The 24,153-nt window shown below is 39.4% G+C and overlaps 1 protein-coding gene across 7 annotated transcripts in view; it reads right to left on the bottom strand.

Annotated features, from left to right (window-relative positions):
* PTH2R (parathyroid hormone 2 receptor) overlaps positions 1 to 24,153 on the bottom strand; it is a 128,861-nt gene that overhangs the window by 86,495 nt on the left and 18,213 nt on the right. For 2 of the 7 annotated variants that reach the window (XM_053215715.1, XM_053215716.1), the window contains exon 1: positions 8,148 to 10,602. The exons of the other annotated variants lie outside the window; for them this stretch is intronic. The gene's annotated coding sequence lies outside the window, so the exon portion shown is untranslated. Of the gene's footprint in view, positions 1 to 8,147; positions 10,603 to 24,153 lie in introns of those variants that run through there. 7 annotated transcript variants of the gene reach the window in all.

Here is a 24,153-nt window from a genome sequence, read left to right as displayed (position 1 = left end):
GTCTGTGTCTCTGTGTGTCTGTGTGTATGTGCGTGTCTGTGAGTGTGTGTGGGTCTGTGTCCGTGTGTGTATTTGCAGTTGTATCTGCTTTCAGCATTCCAGGAATTTCTCAAAAACTCTAGTGTACCAATCTCAGTCTTTGATGTTTTCCAGTAGGATGAAGTTTGATTCTTTAAAAACACAGGGGCACCTGGGTGGCTCAGTGGGTTAAGCGTCCGATTTTGGCTCAGGTCGTGATCTCATGGTTTGTGGGTTTGAGCCCCACATCAGGCCCTATGTGGACAGCTCAGAGCCTGGAGCCTGCTTCGGATTCTGTGTCTCCCTCTCTCTCTGCCCTTCCCCACCCATCATCTGTCTCTCTCTCTCTCTCTCTCTCTCTCTCTCTCTCAAAAATAAATATACATTAAAGAAAAACAATTTTAATGCAGAGTTCACCCCTGTACAATGCAGGGGTTAGGGGCACTGAACCCTAGTCAGTCAAAAATCCATGTATAACTTTTGACTTCCCCAAATTTAACTACTAATAGCTTAAACAGTCAATTAATGTGTATTTTTGTATATGTATTAAATACTGTATTCTTAACAATAAAATAAGCTAGAGAAAAGAATGCTATTTCACAAAAGAATGCTATTGAGAAAAGGAAGGAAGAGAAAATACACTTACAGTACTAAATTGGATTTACCAAAAAAATCCACATATAAGTGGACCCTTGTAGTTCAATCATGATGTTCAAGGGTCAATTATATATATGTTTTCTCTCGTTTCAATGAGGCTTTACACAGGAAGTAGAAACAAATATATATTCCCAGCCTACTATCGTTTTCTGGAAACCCAAGTTAAAATATATTTTAAAATTCTTGGGGCACCTGGGTGGCTCAGTTGGTTGAGTGTCTGACTCTTGATTTAAGCTCAGGTCATGACCCCAGGGTTGTGGTATCGAGCCCCATAACAGGCTCCGTGCTGAGTAAGGAACCTGCTTAGAATTCTCTCTCTCCCTCTTCCCCCTTCCCTGAGTCTAATAAATAAATACATATATACATACATACATATTCTTAGTCACACTTTTTTAAATAATATCTGCTCCAAAAGCAAATTTTGAGAATGCAGAAAAATCATAAAGAGAATAAAAATCAACCAAAATTCCTTTATCTAATTTTGTGTCTACACATAATTATTTTAAAGTAAAATTGGCCTTTTAGTGTATATAACATTTTTTAAAGGAGGAGAAACAAACAGACTCAATAAGAATGTTGGGCTGGATCAGTTTTATTATTTAATTTTCCATACTTTCTATATGTTTATTGTATGATAACATATTCTGGAAGCAAAAAGTTATAAAAAATATTCTAGAAACAAAAATATCACTGTGGTAACTTCCTTGAACAGGTATTTTAATGTAAATCATTGAATATTATCTTAAAATTTTAAATCAAAGTTTTTGTTAACCATATGCTTAAATTTAAAGTTTATCGTATATACATGTATTTACAAAGTGAACTTATTTGTAATCTCAGTAGAGCATTTTCCTACACTCTTGCTTTCATTAGTATTATTATTTTTTTAGACTCCCATCCATTTAACAAGGATGATATGTCATTATTGCCTTAATTCTATTTTTTAGTTTGCTAATACAGTTGACTGTTGTATATATTTATTGGGTAATTAATTGCATTCATTCTTTTGAAAATCTTTTCTTTCCTCTTGATGGAAGAAATGAAGTGGCATTTATCTGAAGCCAGATAGCCTGCGTTTGAAATCCTAGCTGTGTCTTAGCTGTGTAACCCTGGGCAAAAGTTTGTTCGAAAAGTTAAATGAGTTAACAAACACAAAGTATGAAAAGCAAAGTCTAATCCAGGGGAAATACTTAATAAATGTTAGCTATTATGAGTAGTATTGTATTAGTATTGATTAGTATTAATCATTATTGTTATCAATGATTTGTCTTGTGACCATAGTTTCAGAATGGGCAAAGGACTCTGCTGAGTCTGAATTTTCCTACTTATGTAGAAAACCACTGTCTATATTTAGACTATTGAATCTTTCTCTGGTATAAATAGCAAAATATTGTTCTAACGCTATATTCAGCCTAATTATTTGTACAATTAAACACTTATAATGCTTAATCAGTGCAGAAATTTTTAAAAAGCTTTTATGTATCTGAATCTATCAATGTTTTCTTTGATAGTTCCTTCCTTAGTTTCTATGCCAAGAAAGAAATTGCACACTAAAAATTAAAATATCTTTTCATCAGGGGTACCTCGGACACTCAGTCAGGTAAATGTCAGACTTCGGCTCAGATCATGATCTCATAGTTTGTGAGTTCGAGTCCGCATCGGGCTCTGCACTGACAGTGAGGAGCCTGCTTCAGATCCTCTGTCTCCCTCTCTCTATACCCACCCCCGCCCCCATCCCTCTCTCTCAAAAATAGATAAACATTTTAAAAATAAATAAATAAAATATCTTGTCATCAGGTTTTTTCTAGTTCTTTTTCACTATTTCATAACTCTACACTTAAACTTTTTTTTGAAGTAGCAGATATTTTAAATGGTGATTTAACAGTTTTCCCAGGTACCTAATCTGTTAACATAGCATGATGTGTTCAAGAATCCATCTTTTTAATGGGAAAGACATTTCGAAGGGGGGACAGAGGGTGAAAGTTTGCTGATGGCTCTAAAATCACAACCTCAGCACCACATAAGGCTGCTATGTTAGAAGGGGCTTAGAAATTAAAGCAGAGCTTGCAGAGAGTTTAAGAGAGCATCTCTCCATTTTACCCAGGATAGAATCCCATTCATCAAACCCAGATGTCAGAGGCCCCTGTCAAGCTGTTCGCAGTGTTCCTTCTGAGCATGTAACAGTTCGATTTGGGAAGCTGGAAGAAATGAAGCCTCCAAGGTTTAGATCAGGGGACTTTCGGGCTGGCATTCAGGCAGTAGGCAGATAGCAGCAAGGAAAAGCCTGACCATCTATACACAGGTGTAGGTCAGCTACTCAGAAGAGAAAAAATGTTCCACAAGGAGGGAGCCTCTGCCTGGACCCCAAGCTGATGTGCAAGGGCTCATATGCATGTGGCTTTCCGTCTGTTTAATCTGGGATGGTTGTTATTATTAATAACTGGCTTCAAATGTTCATGTGAGAATTCAGTGAGGCAACGATGTCAAAGAAACTTATCAGCTGTACAAAATTACACAAAGGACAGTGAGACAGTATTTACAGGACACTTTCATACAGCGATCACATTCGAGTTACAGTTGTTAATATGCAAAGTCTTCTAAAATATTCGGTAATTAATTTGTAGCTTAAGGGAAAATAATGAAAAGGAAGCAACAGCAAATCTTAAGTTTTTCCTGCTGAGGATTAAAGGGAGTAATTAAAAAACTCAAAGCCCACCTCAGTCAAGATTAAGCCTAAGGAAAATTAAGAAGTTGGACAATTATGTGTGTGGCACCATCCCACTTCCTCTCTCTCAAATTTCCCTTTGCCCTCGCTTGTTAAATGCCCAGTGGTTTTCACTTGTTTCTTGAAAATTAGATGCGAACCTCTTTCCCAGTATCTAACTCATACCCCGAGCTCTTCCTCCAAGACTTCTGCCCTCTGTTTTTTCTTTCTATATGCTCTATCTGTAGAGGTTTTAAAATATGTCCCCAAAATTCTTTGAAACATCTGAGAGGTTGGGGGCCGGGGGGGTGGGGTTCTATGTCTCCTTCCCTTGATTCTGGGTTCTGTGACTGTTCAACAAATACAGTGAAAGTGAACCCTAGCCTTAAGAAACTGGAAGCTTCCACTTCTAAGGACTCCCTTTCACTCTTGGAATTTAGCCACCATGCTCTGAGGAAGTCCAAAAAGCCCACAGCGAAACTCACATGGAGACAACTGAGGACTTCAGCTCTCAACTCTGACTGACACTCCGGGCAACAACTGTCACCAACTCAGGAGCCACAAGAGTGAGCCGTGTCCGAAATAGATCCTCTGGCCCAAGGCGAGCTGCCTCAGCTACTGCTCTGTGAAGCAGAGATGGGCCCTGATCAAATTACAGATTTCTGAGCTCATTAGTGGTGGTAGTTCCTTTAAGTCATTAAGATTTGGGTTCGCCTGGGGCGCCCGGGGGGTTCAGTCAGTTAAGCAACCGACTTCAGCTCAGATCATGATCTCACTGTTCGTAGGTTCAAGCCCTGTGTTGGGCTCTGTGCTGACAGCTCAGAGCCTGGAGGCTCCTTCAGATTCTGTGCCTCCCTCTCTCTTTCTTCCCCTCCCCCACTCATGTTTTCTCTCTCTCTCTCTCTCTCCCTGTCAACAATAAATAAACATTTAAAAAAAAAAGAAAGATTTGGGTTAGCTTGTCACAAAGCAATAACTGAACACGATGCCACCATCAACTGACCCAGAATAGCCTACAAGATATTGAAGGAGAAAAAAAGTTGGAGAACACAACTTTAAGACCTACTGTAAAGCTACAATAATCAAGACAGTGTGGTATTGGCAAAGGAATAGACAATACATCCGTGGAACCCAATAGACAGCCCAGAAACAGACCCCCACAAATAGGGTCTCACTGATCTTTGACAAAGGAGCAAAGGCAATTCAATGGAGCAAAGATTGTCTCTTCAACAAACAGAGCTGGAACAACTCAACAGCCACATGCAAAAAAATTAATCTACACACAGAACTTACACCCATTTCAAAAATTAGCTCAAAGTGGATCATAGACTTAAATGTAAAATGCAAAATCATAAAACTCCTAGAAGATAACATAGGAGAAAACCTAGATGACCGTGGGTATGGTGGTGGCTTTTAGATGCAACTCCAAGGACATGATCCATGAAAGAAATAAGCGATGAGCTGGACTTCACTAAAATTAAAAAGTTCTGCTCTGAAAAACCAATATCAATGTCCTTAGGAAAATTCAGGGGAACCTGGGTGGCTCAGTCGGTTAAGCATCCAACTCCTGATTTCGACTCAGATCATGATCTTCCAGTGTGAGCCCGCATCAGGCTCCAGCTTTCTCCCTATCTTTCTGCTCCTCCCCCGCTCTCACTCTCTCACATACATAGGTACTAAAATAAAATAAAATAAAGTAAAATAAAATAAAATAAAAATTATAACAATGAGATAGTCAAAGTATAACAATGAAATACATCTTTTAGAATAGCCAAAATCTGGAACACTGAAAAAACTGAGGCTATGCATGTGTGGGGGAAGTGGGCATAAGGGAGATCTCTGTGCCTTCCTCTTAAGTTTGTTGTAGACCTAAAACTGCTCTAAAAAAATAATAAAGTCTTTTAAAATTTTTCATCTAGCTGCCGGCATGGGATATGAGAACAATTTGGTTTCATTGTTAGCTCACTTGTGACCATGACTCAACCCTGGCCAAATGTTGACTGGACAGGTAACCCCTTCTGCCCTAACACTCCATTTTGTCTTTTCAAAATCATATGGCCTCCTCAGAATTGACTCATTCTTTTGTCAAGAATTTCTAAGAACTGAGATTCTTCTTTAGAAATGCCACAGAATATGAGTAGTTGAAAAATCTGAGAACTTCATCCTAATATATAAATCACCTCTACAAATCTATAGCCATATTTCCTCAATAAAAGGATACCTGGGGTAGTGAGATTTACATGGAAAACACCTGACTGGACTAACCAACAGCATAGATTAAATGGCCACAAGTGACGATGACAAGGACTTGTATTTTATAGTGCTCTATAAAATATCTACACATTTTATAAATTCCCTTCATACATCCATATCTTGCAAAATGTTTGTGTCAGCAAAACAGCCCAAACAGCCCTGCGGGCTGTTGGGACCCCAAACAGCCCTACGAGATGAGGACTAAGGCACCCATTTTGGTGACGGTACCATTTAAACCAGGAAACTGCAACACAGAGAGAGGTTAAGTGACTCGCAGAAGGACACACAGCAGGAGGTAGAGACCACAGCCCAGGTCTTCTGTTTCCACATCCATCACTTTGCCTACCAGCTACCCTACCCTTCTGCAATGCACTTTAGTATCTGCATAAAACTCCACAGACCTACTAAGTGCCTCCTCATTCATCTTCTCATTTCTCCCACAAAGACAATTTTTTACGAGAATCACATTGTTTTTAAAGAGATGCTGGTTAAACTAAAGAGTTAGTCACACTTCAGGCAGTATGTCATATCTATGAGTGATTTATTTTTTGAGTCTCTCAGCAGAGGGAGCCATATGCTCCCAAGAATGTACAAAACAACACTTAAAAGAGAAATTTAACCTTGATAAGAAGAAGAATGACCCTTTAATTTGGAGACGGATTAGGAAAGAACATTGAGATGTTTCATGTAATTGTTTCTCTATTTATTTAAAAAAAGGGGGGGTGCTCAAAAAATCTTGAAGAAGGTAATCTCATTAAAACTTTTAGGCCTTCAGGAGTCATGACAGTTTGTTAGCAATCTACACTACCTGCTTTCTAGACACTGATGCTCACTGTTAAGAAGAAAATATTGGGGTGCCTGGATGGCTCAGTTGGTTAAGCATCTGACTTTCGTTCAGGTCATGAGCTCACGACTTGTGAGTCCAAGCCCCATGTCGAGCTCTGGGCTGACAGCTCAGAGCCTGGAGCCTGCTTCAGGTTCTGTGTCTCCCTCTCTCTGCCCCTTTCCCTCCCTCCCTCCCTCCCTCCCTCTCTCTCTCTCTCAAAAGCAAAGAAACGTTAAAAAATTTTTTAATAAAAAAAGAAGTAAATGTTGATAAAGAAATAGAACATATTCTTTGTGGCCTAAAGAATGTATATAACAAAGCAAAATATCAACATAGCCAAAATAATGTCTTACAAAAATAACTACAGGCTACAGAGCGAGGGAGTAATCGGGTTGGGGCTAAGGATACCTGAAGAAGGTTTCTAGGAGGTGCGAAGATTTGCAAAGCTTCTGAGGTGATATGACAAAGAGAGAGGACATTTATGTGTTTCCCATGGCATGAACTCACCACGAAGCTGGGTGGATTTATAATATTTATATCATATAAATATTACAGAATAGAGCCATATTATAGAATGTGTACAAGGAAACAAGAGGAAAATGGCCTTGCCAGTAAGGACAGGAAGATGAGAAGTAGCAGGGGCTGGGAGTCCCTCATTACCTGGCTAAGACACGGAATTGGGAATGGCATGGCAGCCAGTCACGTGCCACTGCAAAGTTAAGACACAAAAACGTTTGCGTGGGAGGGGTGCCTGGGTGGCTTAAGCCTCCCACTCTTGATTTCTGCTCAGGTTGTAATCTCATGGTCATGAGATGGAACCCTGCTTCTGGCTCTGCACGGAGCATGGAGCCTGCTTGGGATTCTCTCTCTCCCTCTCTCTTTCTGCCCTTCCCCACTCATCCTCTCCCTCCCTCCCTCCCTCCCTCTCTTAAAATAAATAGTTTTTTTAAATGTTTGCATGGCAAAAGTTCCGTTTGCTCTGTGTAGAACGGATGCAGTGAGGGGGAACCATGGACTGGTGTCAGCGGGCCATTCCTAGGAGGAACTAGAACAGAGCAGGCACTGTGTGTCGGGCACGACAGCTTCAAAGGAAACAATCCTGTTGTCTCCAATGCTTTCCCAAGAGGGACACCAAACCCTGTGCAGGTGACAGAGGATTTCAGAGGAAACATGGGGACTGAGCGTGCAGAGTGGCTATGCCTGAGTTAACAGAGGAGGCCGAAGAGGGTAAAAAGGATGATGGGGTTAAAAACAATCCCCTTCAGCAGGAGAAGGAGCCAAGAGGGCGGAACAGCATGGAAGTTTTTTGTGTGTCTCGCGTCCATGAAATACAGCCAGACCAACACTAGACCATCCTGCACACCTAGAAAACTGATTGGAGGATGAACACAACCATCTGCACAACCTGAACCACAGAATTCAGCAGGTACGCGGCGCGGAGAAGTGAACTTGGGGAGCGAGAAGGCACAGGAAGGGAGGTGCTTTTGCAAGCGAGAGAGGACCGAGAATGGGGTAGGGTGGGGGGAAGAATACGGGAAAAGCACCCCTCTCCAAAAGCAGCTGGAGAGAAAGTGGAAAATCAGAAACAGCCGCAGGGGCTAAACTAAAAAGGGAGAAAGGAGAGGGTTTAAATTCCATTAAGACTGTAAACAAGGGGCGCGCAAAGGCTGCAACTCCGCAGCTCCATACCTGGCGGTGCTCTGGTGGGAAGGGCGAATCCCCAGGAACAGAGTGCGGTCCGGGAGGTTCTCAGGCCACACGGGCAAAAGCGGTTCCACTGCCGGAAGGACATTTGGTGGAGACTGTTGAAGCCACCTGGTTCCAGCAGACCCCAGAAAACGGCCACATTCGCTGGTGCTGGAACAAGGTCCTTAAGGGTGAAGCCTGGTGCCAGATGTGTGTTGTGATTTTCCATAATCCCTGAAAAGCTGCTGCTACACTGTCTCGTGAACTTTTTCTGGGGCGGGCTGGCACCTGGCCGCAGTCTCAGGGCACTGGCAACAGCAGGGTCCAGCGGGCGTTCCTGGGTGCAGCTGACATTCGGCCATTGCTCACTCAGCCATTGCTCGGTGAGACCCTCGCACGGAGGGGCGGAACGGGTCAAAGCCACAGTCCTTCAGAAGTAAGGGGCCAGGGAAAACAGCCACAGCTGAGACAAAACTTGGGAGAGAGGTACTGTCTGGGGCCTGGTCACGGAGAGTGAAAAAGCAGGGAGTGGACGAGAGCTGAAGACAGAGGACAGGTGCACGACTGCTGATCCGGGAGAACAGAGTGGGTGGCTGGGTGGCGCCGCGTCACCCCTCCCGCGCATGCGCATACGCACATGCACCTATGAGCCCTGCAACAATCCACCCCAGTAGGCTAGCAGCGCCATCTAGTGGAGAGCGGAGCCTTTACCCTGAGCCCCGACCAACTGGGCCAACTTCGCTCTTCAAGAACACAAGTCTCCCCGCCTGCTTAGTTTATGGACTATAAACAGCTACAAGTCTGACTTCTAGGGAAAAATGAAGTAATTTCAGTCCTACTTCAATCTGTTAGCAGGTCCATCTATTCAATTTTCTTTTTTTTTCTCTTTTACACTTCTTTTTCTTGAATACAGAAAGAGAAAAAAATTTTCATTTTCAATTTTTATTAAAAATATTTTTCATTAATTTTTATTACTATATTCTTAAATTTGTGTAAGTTTTTTCAAATTCTCTTTTACTTCCATCAGTTTATTTTAGTCTACTTCAGTCTATTCACCTTTTCAAATTTTCAAACTATTTCCTTTTTTTCTTTTTTCTCTTTTTTTATTCTTTTCTTTTTCTTGAATGCAAAAAGAGAAAAACCTCATTTTTACTTTCAATTCTATTAAAAATATTTTTCTTTAATTTTTTTCTATATTTTTTGCTTTTGGGTAATTTTTTTCAAATTCTATTTTACTTCCATCATTTTATTTTAGTCTACTACAGTGTATTCACTTTTTCAAATTTTCTTTTTTTAAAAAAATTTTTTTTCACGTTTATTTATTTTCTTGAGACAGAGAGACAGAGCATGAATGGGGGAGGGTCAGAGAGACAGGGACACACAGAATCCAGAACAGGCTCCAGGCTCCGAGCTGTCAGCACAGAGCCTGATGCAGGGCCCGAACCCACGGACCGTGAGATCATGACCTGAGCAGAAGTTGGACGCTCAACCGACTAAGCCACCCAGGCACCCCGGATTTTTCAAATTTTCAAGTGATTTCCCTTTGTTTTTTACTTTTTTCTCTTTTTCGTTTCTTTTCTTGAATATAGAAAAAGAAAATATCCATTTTTATTTTTAATTTTTATTAAAAATATTTTTCTTTAATTTTTTTCTACTATATTCTTTACTTTTGTGTATATTTTTTCAAATTCTATTTTACTTCCATCATCTCATTTTAGTCTACTTCAGTGTATTCACTTTTTCAAATTCTCAAACGATTTCCTTTTTTTTCTCCCCCACTTTTTTTTTCTCTAATCTGTCAAACCACTTTCAACACCCAGACCAAAACACACCTAGGATCGAGCATCATTTATTCGATTTGTGTGTGTGTGTGTTTTGATTTTTTAATTTTAATATTTTTTTAATTTTAATATTTTTTTAATTTTTCTACCTCATTAATTCCTTTTCTCCCTTCAAAATGACAGAACGAAGGAATTCACCCCCCAAAAAAGAACATGAAGAATCGACAGCCAGGGATTTAACCAACACAGATACAAGCAAGATGTCTGAACCAGAATTCAGAATCGTGATAATAAGAACACTAGCTGGAGTTGAAAATAGATTAGAATCCCTTTCTGCAGAGATAAAAGAAGTAAAAAAAATAGCCAGAATGAAATTAAAAATGCTATAACTGAGCTGCAATCACGGATGGATGTAGTGGCGGCAAGGATGGATGAGGCAGAACAGAGAATCCGCGATATAGAGGACAAACTTATAGAGAATAATGAAGCAGAAAAAAAGAGGGAGATTAAGGCAAAAGAGCATGATTTAAGAATTAGAGAAATCAGTGACTCATTAAAAAGGAACAACATCAGAATCATAGGGGTCCCAGAAGAGGAAGAGAGACAAACAGGGCAGAAGGGTTATGTGAACAAATCATAGCAGAAAACTTTCCTAACCTAGGGAAACACACAAGCATCAAAATCCAGGAAGCACAGAGGACCCCCATTAGATTCATCAACAAGGCATATCATAGTCAAATTCACAAAAGACTTAGGCAAGGAGAAAATCATGAAAGCAGCAAGGGAAAAACAGTCCCTAACCTACAAGGAAGACAGATCAGGTTTGCAGCAGACCTGTCCACAGAAACTTGGCAGGACAGAAAGGAGTGGCAGGATATACTCAGTGTGCTGAGTCAGAAAAATAGGCAGCCAAGAATTCTTTACCCTGCAAGACTGTCATTCAAAATAGAAGGAGAGATAAAAAGTTTCCCAGACAAGCAAAAATTAAAGGAGCTTGTGACCACTAAACTAGCCCTGCAAAAAATTTTAAGGGGGAATCTCTGAGGGGAGAAAAGATGAAAAAAAATTATACATATATATTATATATATATATTATATATATATATATTATATATATATATAATATATATATATATATATATCAAAAGCAACAAAGATTAGTAAGGACCAGAGAAGACCACCAGAAACTCCTACTCTACAAGCATAATAATGGCAATAAATTGATATCTTTCAGTATTCACCCTAAACATCAATGGATTCAATGCTGCAATCAAAAGACACAGGGTAACAGAATAGATAAGAAAACAAGATCCATCTATATGCTGTTTACAAGAGACCCACTTTAGACCTAAAGATACCTTCAGATCAAAAATAAGGGAATGGAGAACCATCTATCATGCTAATGGCAACAAAAGAAAGCCAGAGTACCCATACTTCTATCAGACAATCTAGACTTTAAAATAAAGACTGTATCAAGAGATGCAGAAGGGCATTATATCATAACCAAGGGGTCTATCCACCAAGAAGACCTAACAATTGTAAACATTTATGTGGCGAATGTGGCAGCACCCAAATATATAAATCAATTAATCACAAACATAAAGAAACTCATTGATAGTAGTACCATAATAATAGGAGACTTCAATACCCCACTGACAGCAATGGACAGATCATCTACTCAAAAAATCAACAAGGAGGGGCGCCTGGGTGGCTCAGTTGGTTGAGCAGCCGACTTCGGCTCAGGTCATGATCTCGCAGTCCGTGAGTTCGAGCCCCGCGTCGGGCTCTGTGCTGACAGCTCAGAGCCTGGAGCCTGTTTCGGATTCTGTGTCTCCCTCTCTCTGACCCTCCCCCATTCATGCTCTGTCTCTCTCTGTCTCAAAAATAAAATAAACATTAAAAAAATAAAAAAAAATTTTTTTTTTTAAAAATCAACAAGGAAACAGTGGCTTTATATGACACACTGGACCAGATAGACTTAACAGATATATTCAGAACATTTCATCCTAAAGCAGCAGAACATACATTCTTCTCCAGTGCACGTGGAACGTTCTCCAGAATAGACCATACACTGGGACACAAATCATCCCTAAGTAAGTACAAAAAGATTGACATCATACCGTGCATATTTTTAGACCACAATGCTATGAAACTCAAAATCAACAAGAAAAAATTTGGAAAGGCATCAAATACTTGGACACTGAAGAACATCCTCCTAAAGATGAATGGGCTAACCAAGCAGTTAAAGAGGAAATTAAAAAGTATATGGAAGTCAATGAAAATGATAACACCACAACCCAAAACCTCTGGGATGCAGCAAAGGTGGTCATAAGAGGAAAGTATATAGCAATCCAGGCTTTCCTAAAGAAGGAAGAAAGTTCTCAGATACACAACCTAACTTTACACCTTAAGAAGCTGGAAAAAGAACAGCAAATAAAACCCAAAACCAGCAGAAGACAGGAAATAATAAAGAATAGAGCAGAAATTAATGCTATCAAAACAAACAAACAAAAAAAAAACCCAAAAAACAGAACAGATCAACAAAACCAGAAGCTGGTTCTTTGAAAGAATTAACAAAATTGATAAACCACTAGCCAGTTTGATCAAAAAGAAAAAGGAAAGGACCCAAATAAGTAAAATCAAGAGTGAAAGAGGAGAGATCACAACCAACACAGCATAAATAAAAACAATAATAAGAGAACATTACGAGCAATTATATGCCAATAAAACGGGCAATCTGGAAGAAATGGACAAATTCCTAGAAACATATACCCTACCAAAACTGAAACAGGAAGAAATAGAAAATTTGAACAGACCCATAAAAAAGGAAATTGAATTAGTAATCAAAAATCTGCCAAAAAACAAGAGTCCAAGGCCAGATGGCTTTCCAGGGGAATTCTACCAAACATTTAAGGAAGAGTTAATTCTTCCTTATTCTTCCTTATTATTATCCTATTCTCTTGAAGCTGCTCCAAAAAATAGAAATGGAAGGAAAACTTTCAAACTCTTTCTATGAAGCCTGCATTACCTTGATTCCAAAACCAGACAGAGATGCCACTAAAAAGGAGAACTATAGACCAATTTCCCTGATGAACATGGATGCAAAAATCCTCAACAAGATATTAGCCAACTGGCTCCAACAATACATTAAAAAAATTATTCACCACGACCAAGTGGGATTTATACTTGGACTGCAGGGCTGCTTCAATACTCACAAATCAATCAGTGTGATACATCACATTAATAAAAGGAAGGATAAGAACCATATGATCCTGTCAATAGATTCAGAGAAAGCACTTGACAAAATACAGGATGCTTTCTTAATAAAAACCCTCAAGAAAGTCCGAATAGAAGGAACATACCTTAACATCATAAAAGCCATATGTGAAAAGCTCACACTAATATCATCCTCAATGGGCAAAAACTGAGAGCTCTCCCCCTAAGGTCAGGAACAAGACACTCTCACCACTGTTATTCAACATAGTATTGGAAGTCTTAGCCTCTGCAATCAGGCAACACAAAGAAATAAAAGGCATCCAAATTGGCCAGGAGGAGGTCAAACTGTCACTCTTCGCAGAACACATGATACTCTATATGGAAAACCCAAATATGCCACCAAAAAACTGCTAGAATTGATTCATGAATTCAGCAAAGTTGCAGGATATAAAATCAACGCACAGAAATCGGTTGCATTCCTATACACCAACAATGAAGTGACAGAAAGAGAAATCAGGGAATTGATCCCATTTACAGTTGCACAAAAAACCATAAAATACCTAGGAAGAAATCTAACCAATGAGGTGAAAAATCTATATGCTGAAAACTATAGAAAGCTTATGAAAGAAATTGAAGAAAATACAAAATAAAAAATGGAAAAGATTCCACACTCCTGCGTAGGAAGAACAAATATTATTAAAATGTTGATACTACCAAAGCAATCTACATATCCAATGCACTCCCTATCAAAATAACACCAGCATTCTTCACAGAGCTAGAACAAATAATCCTAAAATTTGTATGGAACCAGAAAAGACCCCGAATAGCCAAAGCAATCTTGAAAAAGAAAACCAAAGCAGGAGGCATCACAATCCCAGACTTCAAGCTATACTACAAAGCTGTAACCATCAAGACAGTATGGTACTGGCACAAGAACAGACACTCAGATCAATGGAACAGAATAGAGAACCCAGAAATGGACCCACAAACGTATGGCCAACTAATCTTTGACAAAGCAGGAAAGAATATCCAATGGAATAAAGACAGTCTCTTCAGCAAGTGGTGCTGGGAAAACTGGACAGCAACATGCAGAAGAATGAACCTGGACCACTTTCTTACACCATACACAAAAATAAACTCAAAATGGATGAAAGACCTCAATGGAAGACAGGAAGGCATCAAAATCCTCAAGGAGAAAGCAGGCAAAGACCTCTTTGATCTTGGCGGCAGCAACTTCTTACTGAACACGTCTCTGGAGGCAAAGGAAACAAAATCAAAAGTGAACTATTGGGACCTCATCAAAATAAAAACTTCTGCACAGCGAAGGAAACAATCAGCAAAACTAAAAGGCAACCAGCAGAATGGGAGAAGATATTTGCAAATGACATATCAGATAAAGGGTTAGTATCCAAAATCTATAAAGAACTTATCAAACTCAGCACCCAAAAAACAAATAATCCAGTGAAGAAATGGGCAAAAGACATGAATAGACACTTCTCCAAAGACGACATCCAGATGGCCAACCAACACATGAAAAAATGCTCAACATCACTCATCATCAGGGAAATACAAATCAAAACCACAATAAGATACCACCTCACACTTGTCAGAATGGCTGACGTTAACAACTCAGGCAACAACAGATGTTGGCGAGGATGCGAAGAAACAGGATCTCTTTTGTACTGTTGGTGGGAATGCAAGCTGGTGCAGCCAATCTAGAAAACAGGATGGAGGTTCCTTAAAAAACTAAAAATAGAACTACCCTACGACCCAGCAATTGCACTACTGGGCATTTATCCAAGGGATACAGGTGTGCTATTTTGAAGGGACACATGCACCCCCATTTTTATAGCAGCACTATCAACAATAGCCAAAGTATGGAAAGAGCCCACATGTCCATCAATGGCTGAATGGATAAAGAAGAGGTGGTGTGTATATATATATATATATATATATATATATATATATAATGGAGTATTACTCGGCAATCAAAAAGAATGAAATCTTGCCATTTGCAGCTATGTGGATGGAACTGGAGGGTATTATGCTAAGTGAAATTAGTCAGTCAGAGAAAGACAAAAATCATATGACTTCACTCATATGAGGACTTTAAGATATAAAACAGATGAACATAGGGGAGAGAAACAAAAATAATATCAAAACAGGGAGGGGGACAAAAACATAAGAGACTCTTAAATATGGAGAACAAACAGAGGGTTACTGGAGGGGTTGTGGGAGGGGAATGGGCTAAATAGGTAAGGGGCACTAAGGGATCTACTCCTGAAATCATTGTTGCACTATATGCTAATTTGGATGTAAATTTTAAAAAATAAAAATTAAATCCAAAAAAAATATATATATATATATACACACACACACATACATATATATATATGTGTGTGTGTGTGTAAATATATAAAATCCCCTTCGGGGATGCCTGGGTGGCTCAGTTGGTTAAGCATCAGATTCTTGATCTTGGCTCAGGTCATGACCTCATGGGTTTATGAATTCAAGCCCCACATCCGGCCTCATGTGGAGTCCCAAATCGGGCTATGCACTGTCAGTGCGGAGCCTGCTTAGGATTCTCTCTGTCCCTCCCCTACTCATGCGCATTCTCTCTCTCAGAATAAATAAAAAATTTTTTCAATACCTTTTGCAAGTCTTGGAGCCCAAAAGTATGGGAAGAGTGTTGAAGGCAGGAAAGGATACTGCTTTGCCAGGGGAGAAATGCTCATCTTTAACACTTGATGTTGTGTTTTGGGACCATTGGAACATACGGGTGGCAGAAGGGGGAGAATGGCAACAGAGGAGAACGTGGAATCGGAGTGGGGCCACCATGACAGACCTGAAGACAGATTTAGGGACAGTCCTGATACAAGCGGAGGCTGAGACCACAGAGTGGATGAATTACTTGAAGAAACTCAATGTACGCAAGAACACAAATGACTTCCTTGTATAATTTGTATACACACATCCAGTATACCCAAGCGTGGCATAACCCTGTTATGCATCGTTCACACACCTGGGGTAATGGACGGGCGAGCAGAGTGCTACAAAAACAGGCCCACCACCTCTTGTATCCTATCCAGTTGGTTTCTACTCTACAAACACGAAGTCAACACTTGTCAAATATTTATTAAGATTTACTACGAAATGTGCATTTATCTTCTCCAAAAAACTTTGTTTTGCTTTTTAGGAAAGATACGAGAGATACAAATACATGTAGTTAAATATCCATTTAGACACCAAATATCTTTTGATAAAAGACTACCTTGCTCAGATGAACATAACACACATACATCCTATTTCCAATAAAACATAAATAGGCTGAAAAATTAAAGAAATTATTCTTAGCAATTATTTATTGAACTCTCATTGGCTTAATTTGAAAATATTTAGATAAAATTAAGTTATTGTCTGATTTTTTCCATATCTAAAATAAGTTTCCCTAAATTAAATCAATGGGGTCTGTAGAAAAAGTTATAGATAATATAATAAACCTAATACCAATGTAACCACTAATATAATTTATTCAGAGCCATCCCTTAGCAATCTGGGCAATGTTGCTGTTTTTACTGCATTACCAGGCTAAACTAATATTAGGGGGAAAAAGGTTCTAATGAGACATTCAAATAGCTCTTGCCATTTTTGAAAATTTAAGAATATCCCACTGCAGTATAAATAAATGTATCTTTTCATTTTAGGTGGTCCCAAAGATAGGTACTGTTGACTAATTTAATAACTAAGCAGATTTTTTGGGAACTGCTTCTCAGGATATTATATTACTAAAGAGAAAAGTCTACTGAAGTCAATTCTATCCCCTTACATTTCGGGAAATTCGAACATTACTATTTAGAATTCATATTTTGTTTTGTTGGCCATAAGCAAGTATGCTACCAGCCTCTGGACATATAACCACCATAATATTTATTTTAGTAGGCTATAAAAAGCAGCATTGTCTGCAGAAACAACATGGGCCAAATAACTAAAAGTAATAGCTAGAGATTGAGGATCTATTGAAATAAGTGCTTTTTTTTTTCCCCCTATGGGATTATTAATGAAGGTTTAGTCTCTAGAGACAGAGTGAGTAGAATGTCAATATAAAGGGCTGGAGGGATATTACACAGGGATTTGGAGCTCCACGCTGAGAAAGAAAAGGTTAAGTTGAAGGCAGGCAAACTTTCTATCAGAAAAGAAAGTCGGGGGAACCTTGGTTAAGTGTCTGACTTCGGCTCAGGTCATGATCTCATGGTTCATGAGTTCAAGCCCCAAACTGGGCTCTCCACTCTGAGCAGGGAGCCCGCTTCAGATCCTCTGTCTCCCTCTCTCTCTGCCCCTCCCACGAGCTCTGTCTTTCTCTCAAAAATAAATAAACATTAAAAAAAAATTTTTTTTGAAAGAAAAGTCAAACCTCAACTCTCTTTCAAATGTGCTGTGTTGGGGGTCTCCAAGCACACCATCTTCACTCTGGATGATTTGCTAGAAGGACTCAGAGGACTCAGAAGCTGTTATACTCATGGTCTCAGTTCATGGCAGTAAAAGGATACAGATGAAAGTCAACAAAGGGACACAGTGCAAAACAAAGTTCAGGAGGAATCAAACACAAGCTTCCAGGCGTCTTCTCCCAGTAGAGTTGCACAGACAAGCTTACTTCTCCCACAAATGAAACGTGACAACTCATGAGGAGCACTGGACACTCACCCAAGGGCACTCAACCAAGGACACTCACCCAAGCTTTGGGGCCCATGGTTTTTACTGAAACCTACTCCAGCCTCCCACCTACTGAAGCAAAAATAGGCATTTGCCTGGGATCACATTTTTAGCATAAACTATCTGGTCAAACTAAGGCATACAAAACCACTCTTATCCAGAAGAACATTCCAAAAACTCAGATCTCATCTCCCAGGAACTTTTTTGGGAATGTGCAGGGTTTGAGCACCCCAAGCCTACTGAGTTAACCCATTCCTGCACATACACTGATGACCAGACTTCCCAGTAAACTTACTAATGGTACTTACTAGGAGTGGAAAGATGATGATCTGTATCTGCAGAATGTTTTGGGAGGACATGTCTTAATTATGTAGGTTGTCTATTATAAATACACTTAGCATTTGCAGATTTATTGGTGGCACAATTCGTTGCAAAACAAGGGCTGTTCATGCAAACAGTTAATCAATGGGCTATGAAGAAGAGATGTTCCCTAACCCAAATGACTCCCTTTGTTTGAACAATGTTTCTACATACCCTGCTTAGGAAGAGTCTTGTCTATTACATCTAAACCAAAGCTCCTCCTACTGCATAAGAGTAGGACCATTTTAAAAGCCATACTGAATGGTCTCAAACTTCTCCAAGAAAAGACTATTTTATTTGTGCCTGGTGTTCGCCTGATCTTTTGAATCATTGGTCAAGTTTAGTGCCGGTTAAGAGCTAGTATTCAAGACGGTGTAATGTGATAATTCAAGCCTTTGCTATGTTATCACAAGGGACACAGGTCAATGAGACAACTCTTCTCTGCCTTAAGAACCAAATTGTCCCAGGTATGTTTCAAATGGCACAAAATCAAGATAGCAAATTAATTAGTAATATAATAACTTTGGGGAAGAGAGAAGTCCCCTTAAATATTTTTAACAGAGCAGTCTAATTATGTTCCTAAACCACGTCCATATACCTCATATACTGGCTCTAAAAGGACTCCCTTAATAATGATATCATGAGCCTTAAAAAGCTTTTCTTTTTGAATGCTTTCTTCCTTTTTTCAGGCTCTATGTCTAAGGACATACATCTAACCCATCCACTAAATCACCACAGTAATTGGAAATGGGTGGAACACTGATCTAGCTGCAACAAACAAATAAACACTTCCAACCAAGCATTTCTATAAACCCACAGTGAATTTGTCAGTCCATTTCTTGCACAGGACGTGTTTGGCTTTCACGGCCATCCGGCAACAGATCCTTCTAGACAATACCAAGGAGTGCTAAGTGTGGGACCTAAATGCTACATATTAAAAATTAAGTAAACATTACCATTTCAAGAAGATACATGTGCACTGAAACTTAAAATACATCATTCTAAAAGAAAAAGAAACTAGTATCTTTGAATGAAGTGCTTAGGGTGGTAAATTCAGTGTTTTCCAAGATTTCTATGGCTTAAAGAATCTTAAGAAACAAAGACCCCAAAAATTAAGTTTCTATTGTTGAGCATTATTTTTAGACTGGATGAATAAATTGCTTTCTAGTCATAAATCACATGTATTACAATGATTATTATTCATTGGATAAAAAATATTTACTTTCAACAACTATTTTCTGGTACATGGTATTTGGAGACCAAGAAAAATATTAGTACCCTCTCAAAGACAGGACTAAAAGCAATGTGTTCATCTTTCCAACAAATATTTCTTTAACACCTACTATGTGCTGATGGCTATTCTAGATTATTGCAATATAGCTATTTTTTTTAAAAATCTTCTTTCAAGAATCTTAAAATTTTTCTCTTTGATGATTTGCAATAAAACATCAATGTTAGAGGCATGTGGGTGGCTCTGTCCGTTGAGTGTCCGACTCGATTTCAGCTCTGGTCATAATCTCGGGGTCATGACTCAGAGCCCCGCATCGGACTCCACACTGGGCGTGGAGTCTGCTTAAGATTCTCTCTCTTCCTCTAGTGCTCACGCTTTCTCTCCCTAAGAAACAAATACATCAGTGTTGAGAACACTATGTTAGCCAGAGTCACCTTAACCCTGATACACTAACTTCTCCTCATGGGCCACATACAGCTTAGACTTTGAGGAAAGTGCCACTCCAGAGTCAACCTGCTTTCCATTGACAACCTGCAAACTAACATGCGCTAAATTGTATTTGTAGGCTAGAAATTAAAAGATGCATTTAATTATCAGTCCTCCAGTGCTTCTGCTATCTTTCGGCATTTATGAGAGTTAATAAACTGCCATGGTTTCTGCAAACAGAACTGGCAGTAATCCACAATTGATTGAGTTAATTAAGCAGAACAATTGGCAAGAGCTAAAAATAATGAGAAGAATTTTAATGAAATGGTGCATAATGCTGTAGACCTACACTAAGGAGTATAGACAATCTATTTAGAGATTTTTTTTCCTAATAAATTATGTGTGTGCTTGCTTTTAATGTACCGCTGTAAAAAGCATGGCATATTTCTAACATTCTTAGTGATGGAAAATAGCCTAATAGAAATTTAGTCTTTTCTAACATCTTGAATGTGTAATATTCTCTAATGCTTAAATTCAGATATAATGAGACCATCTCCATTATGAACACCCTATAATTATTAATCAGAATCTCTTGATTCTAAGAAGAAGGGGGCAAGGATGTTGATGCTAAGGCTACTTAATTCAATTCAACATATTCATGAAATGTTCAAATAATCTTCCATTGCTTTTCTAAGTGTGTGCTATGCTCCAAGGAGTCTGTGCTACAGGATTTTGCTGGTTATGTCCATGAGTACCAGACTGGGTACCAGACCCTGGGTTTGTATTCTCTCCTCTAAAAATTGCATTTGAAACTGCTGGGGGTAGAATTTCAACCAAACATCAAGAGAAGCAGAAATTTAAGGATATTGAGCAGTAAGCTGCAGTATCTTCTCCTAATAGTTTGGCCACGGTCTTTGACAGCTTTCTTTCTTCTTTAAAAAAAATTTTTTTTAAATGTTTACTCATTTTTGAGAGACAGAGCATGAACAGGGGAGGGGCAGAGAAAGAGGGAGACACAGAATCTGAGGCAGGCTCTGGGCTCTGTGCTGATGAGCCCAATGCAGGGCTCAAACTCACGAACCATGAGATCATGACCTGAGCTGAAGTCGGACGCTTAACCAACTGGGCCACCCAGGCATCCCTTGACAGCTTTCTTTCAAAAGTCGTGTTTAGTACACCATTTCCATTTTGCCTAAATAATGCGATTCTTATGTCAACATGTCTGTAGCAGAGAAATTACTATTACTTGGACATTCAAAGCACACAATTTATAATGATGCATTTTATGCAAAGATAGAGGACTTCAGGATTTACAATAGCTATGTACCCACATAGTAGTAGGTAGATAGGAAAATAAATACGATCTAACAGGTTATTTCAAGCCTTGATGGAATGGAACCCAGGAGTGGACGCAACAGAAAAAAAGCTATCTATGACAGACAGTGTTGAGCAATGGCCCGGAACATCACCCAAGGCAACACCTTACAGAAATCATATGTGGAATTGTAGCTTCGATGGTGTTGGGACCAACGCAGACTGAAGGGTGAAGTCTTCAACTGTTACGAGTTCACTCATGGCCTCCATCCCCAGCCGTGTAGCCTATGTTCTGAGGAAGCATGGCATGGTATTGGGGGACTGACTTTGAGTGGGATAGCCCTGCACCCACATCCAGGTTCTGCCACTGCCGGAGTCATCTGTGATCCTGGGAGAAGTTATTTAACACCTGTCCACCGGTTTCCTGTTCTTTGTAAAATGAAGGGGTGAGGGGGTGGGGAGGGACGTCTGGATCAGAGTTGTTGCAATGATGTAATTAGTGACTGAGACAGATGTCGTTAATTCCCCTTCAGAGAACAGTCAAGTGAAAAGATTTCAATAGTGTGACATCCTCTAGGTAATAACAGTATGATGGCAGAATAAAGAAGCAAAAGCACCTGAGCGATATTTTGCCTCAGTCATTTTCATTATGGAAAATGATCATCTAATTGCAAAGAATGGAGCCACACTTTTAAGAGGGGGATAAAGTTCTAATGTAATTAAGTGACTCCTCATTTCTGAGGCCCTTTTCTAAAGGAACTAGAACAGTAGTCAGGGGCTTCAGCAATCAGGAAGGTAGGGACAAAGAGTAGAATAGGGTAGAGACTTTCAGGAGGGTGTTCCTTTGAGGGTGCAATGTACTGCCTCATGGGATGGGGACACACAAATGTGCATTGGGACAAAGGCCTGTTGATTTAGGATTTAGCACCACTATGTTCTAGCTGTGTAATCTAACGCACCCTGGACTCCACTGGGAGCTTATCTGTGAAATAAATATATATGTCTTTTCTACCTCATAGAACGTTTCATGAGAAACCAAATTTGACACAACATATAAAACTGTTTTTCGGGGCGCCTGGGTGGCGCAGTCGGTTAAGCGTCCGACTTCAGCCAGGTCACAATCTCGCGGTCCGTGAGTTCGAGCCCCGCATCGGGCTCTGGGCTGATGGCTCAGAGCCTGGAGCCTGTTTCCGATTCTGTGTCTCCCTCTCTCTCTGCCCCTCCCCCGTTCATGCTCTATCTCTCTCTGTCCCAAAAATAAATAAACGTTGAAAAAAAATAATAATAATAAAAAAAATAAAACTGTTTTAAAAATACAAGGTGCCATCTCTGCAAATATAAGACTATAGGATGCTCATGATTATAGTAGTCCAAATAACAATCCAGATCTCAAAAAGCAGAAACATTTAGTCAAACTGTTGTTCCTTTGCCTATGGAAGTTCAAGAACTGAAAAGTAGAAGAATTTTTTTTAAAGAGAGAACACAGACTACAAATTGCCATTTAACCTTAAAATTAAAGCCTTATCTGCTATGGGTTTGAATGTTTGGTCTCCCCAAAACTTATATGTAACCCCCAATGTGATGTATTTGGAGGTGGAGCCTTCAGGAGCTAATTAGGTCATGAAGGTGGAGCCCCCATGATGAGATTAGCTCTTAGACACAAGAAAGCTGATATCCATAGATAGACAGATTAGATTAGATTAGATTAGATAGATAGATAGATACATGATCATTGGTGAACAGATAGATAGATATCCGCCATGTGAAGATACAGCAAAAAGGTGGCCACCTACAAACCAGGAAGAAGGAACCAAATCTTCCAGCACCGTGATCTTGGACCTCCCAGCCTCCAGAACTGAGAAATGTGTGTTGTGTAAGCCATTCATTCCATATTTTATTGCAGCAGCCTAAATTAAGATATGACCAAATCAATTACGTTTATTAGCAGGTTCTCTCTGTGTCTGTCTCTCCCTGCCTCTCTCTGCATCTATCTTTCGGTCTCTCACTCTTTCTCTAAATATTATTGATTGCAATGTGCCAAGTGCTATGCTAAGAGCTTCACATGCATCAACTTATTTATGCCTCACAACTCAATAAGGTATTGGCGTGGATACAGTCTAGATGTATATGAAATACATATGTAATTACACAGTTGTGCTGTATCTATGTCAATACTATGCCTACATATACTTGTATCATCATCTGTGTGTACCTCCATCTAAATACATCACAATACAAATACAATGTCATATATGTATACACATGTCAATGTGAGTTAAGTGAGTACACCTCATCAGGGCTTAATTCATATGTCCAGAAGATGAATACAACAATGAACATAAGTCTAAATCTCACTCTCTCTGGCATAAGATAATGAGAACACCTCTTTGTGCCAGGTATATGAAATGAATCAAAGATTTGATGATTCAAATATTTTCAGGAACTTTCTGTATCTGAAGAGACACAGGAGAATCGCGAGTGGGGGAACAGTGATCTAGCTGCTAAAAGTCATTACTCACAGAATCTGGTGAAAATGAATGCCCAGAAATTTGGGTCTCTGAGTCAAGGCAAAAGGGTGGTCGGTTTCTTCACGTGTGTTTCAAATGGGTAGAGTTGTTTTGTTTAATAAGAGAAAGCTTGTTTACAGTTTGTCCTCCGTTTCGCCCTATTGACCAAGTATTTAGTAATTTTGGCAATAAATTATCTGTCAAGGATTCTTGTTGGTTTGTTTTTTGTTTTTGTTTTTTTATCTTCTGTGTCTAGCTCTTCAGAGGTTTTTTACAATGAAGCCGGGAGAAGCCACAGCACGTTTAAGAGCCTGATTCGACTTCAAATCCAGAGTCCTATAAAAAGATCTGACTTAGGAGCTTGACTGGTATTACTGAAAATTAGAGGATCAACCACTGCAAAAAAAGATTACAGCCCAGGGGAGGGAAGGACTGCTTTGCTCTGACACCTCTGGACCTCATCA

The sequence above is a fragment of the Acinonyx jubatus genome, chromosome C1 (genome assembly GCF_027475565.1).
Source record: "Acinonyx jubatus isolate Ajub_Pintada_27869175 chromosome C1, VMU_Ajub_asm_v1.0, whole genome shotgun sequence".
NCBI classification, from domain to species: domain Eukaryota; kingdom Metazoa; phylum Chordata; class Mammalia; order Carnivora; family Felidae; genus Acinonyx; species Acinonyx jubatus.
The sequence above is the reverse complement of the archived record's forward strand: the minus strand, read 5'-3'. Positions and strand labels throughout refer to the sequence as shown.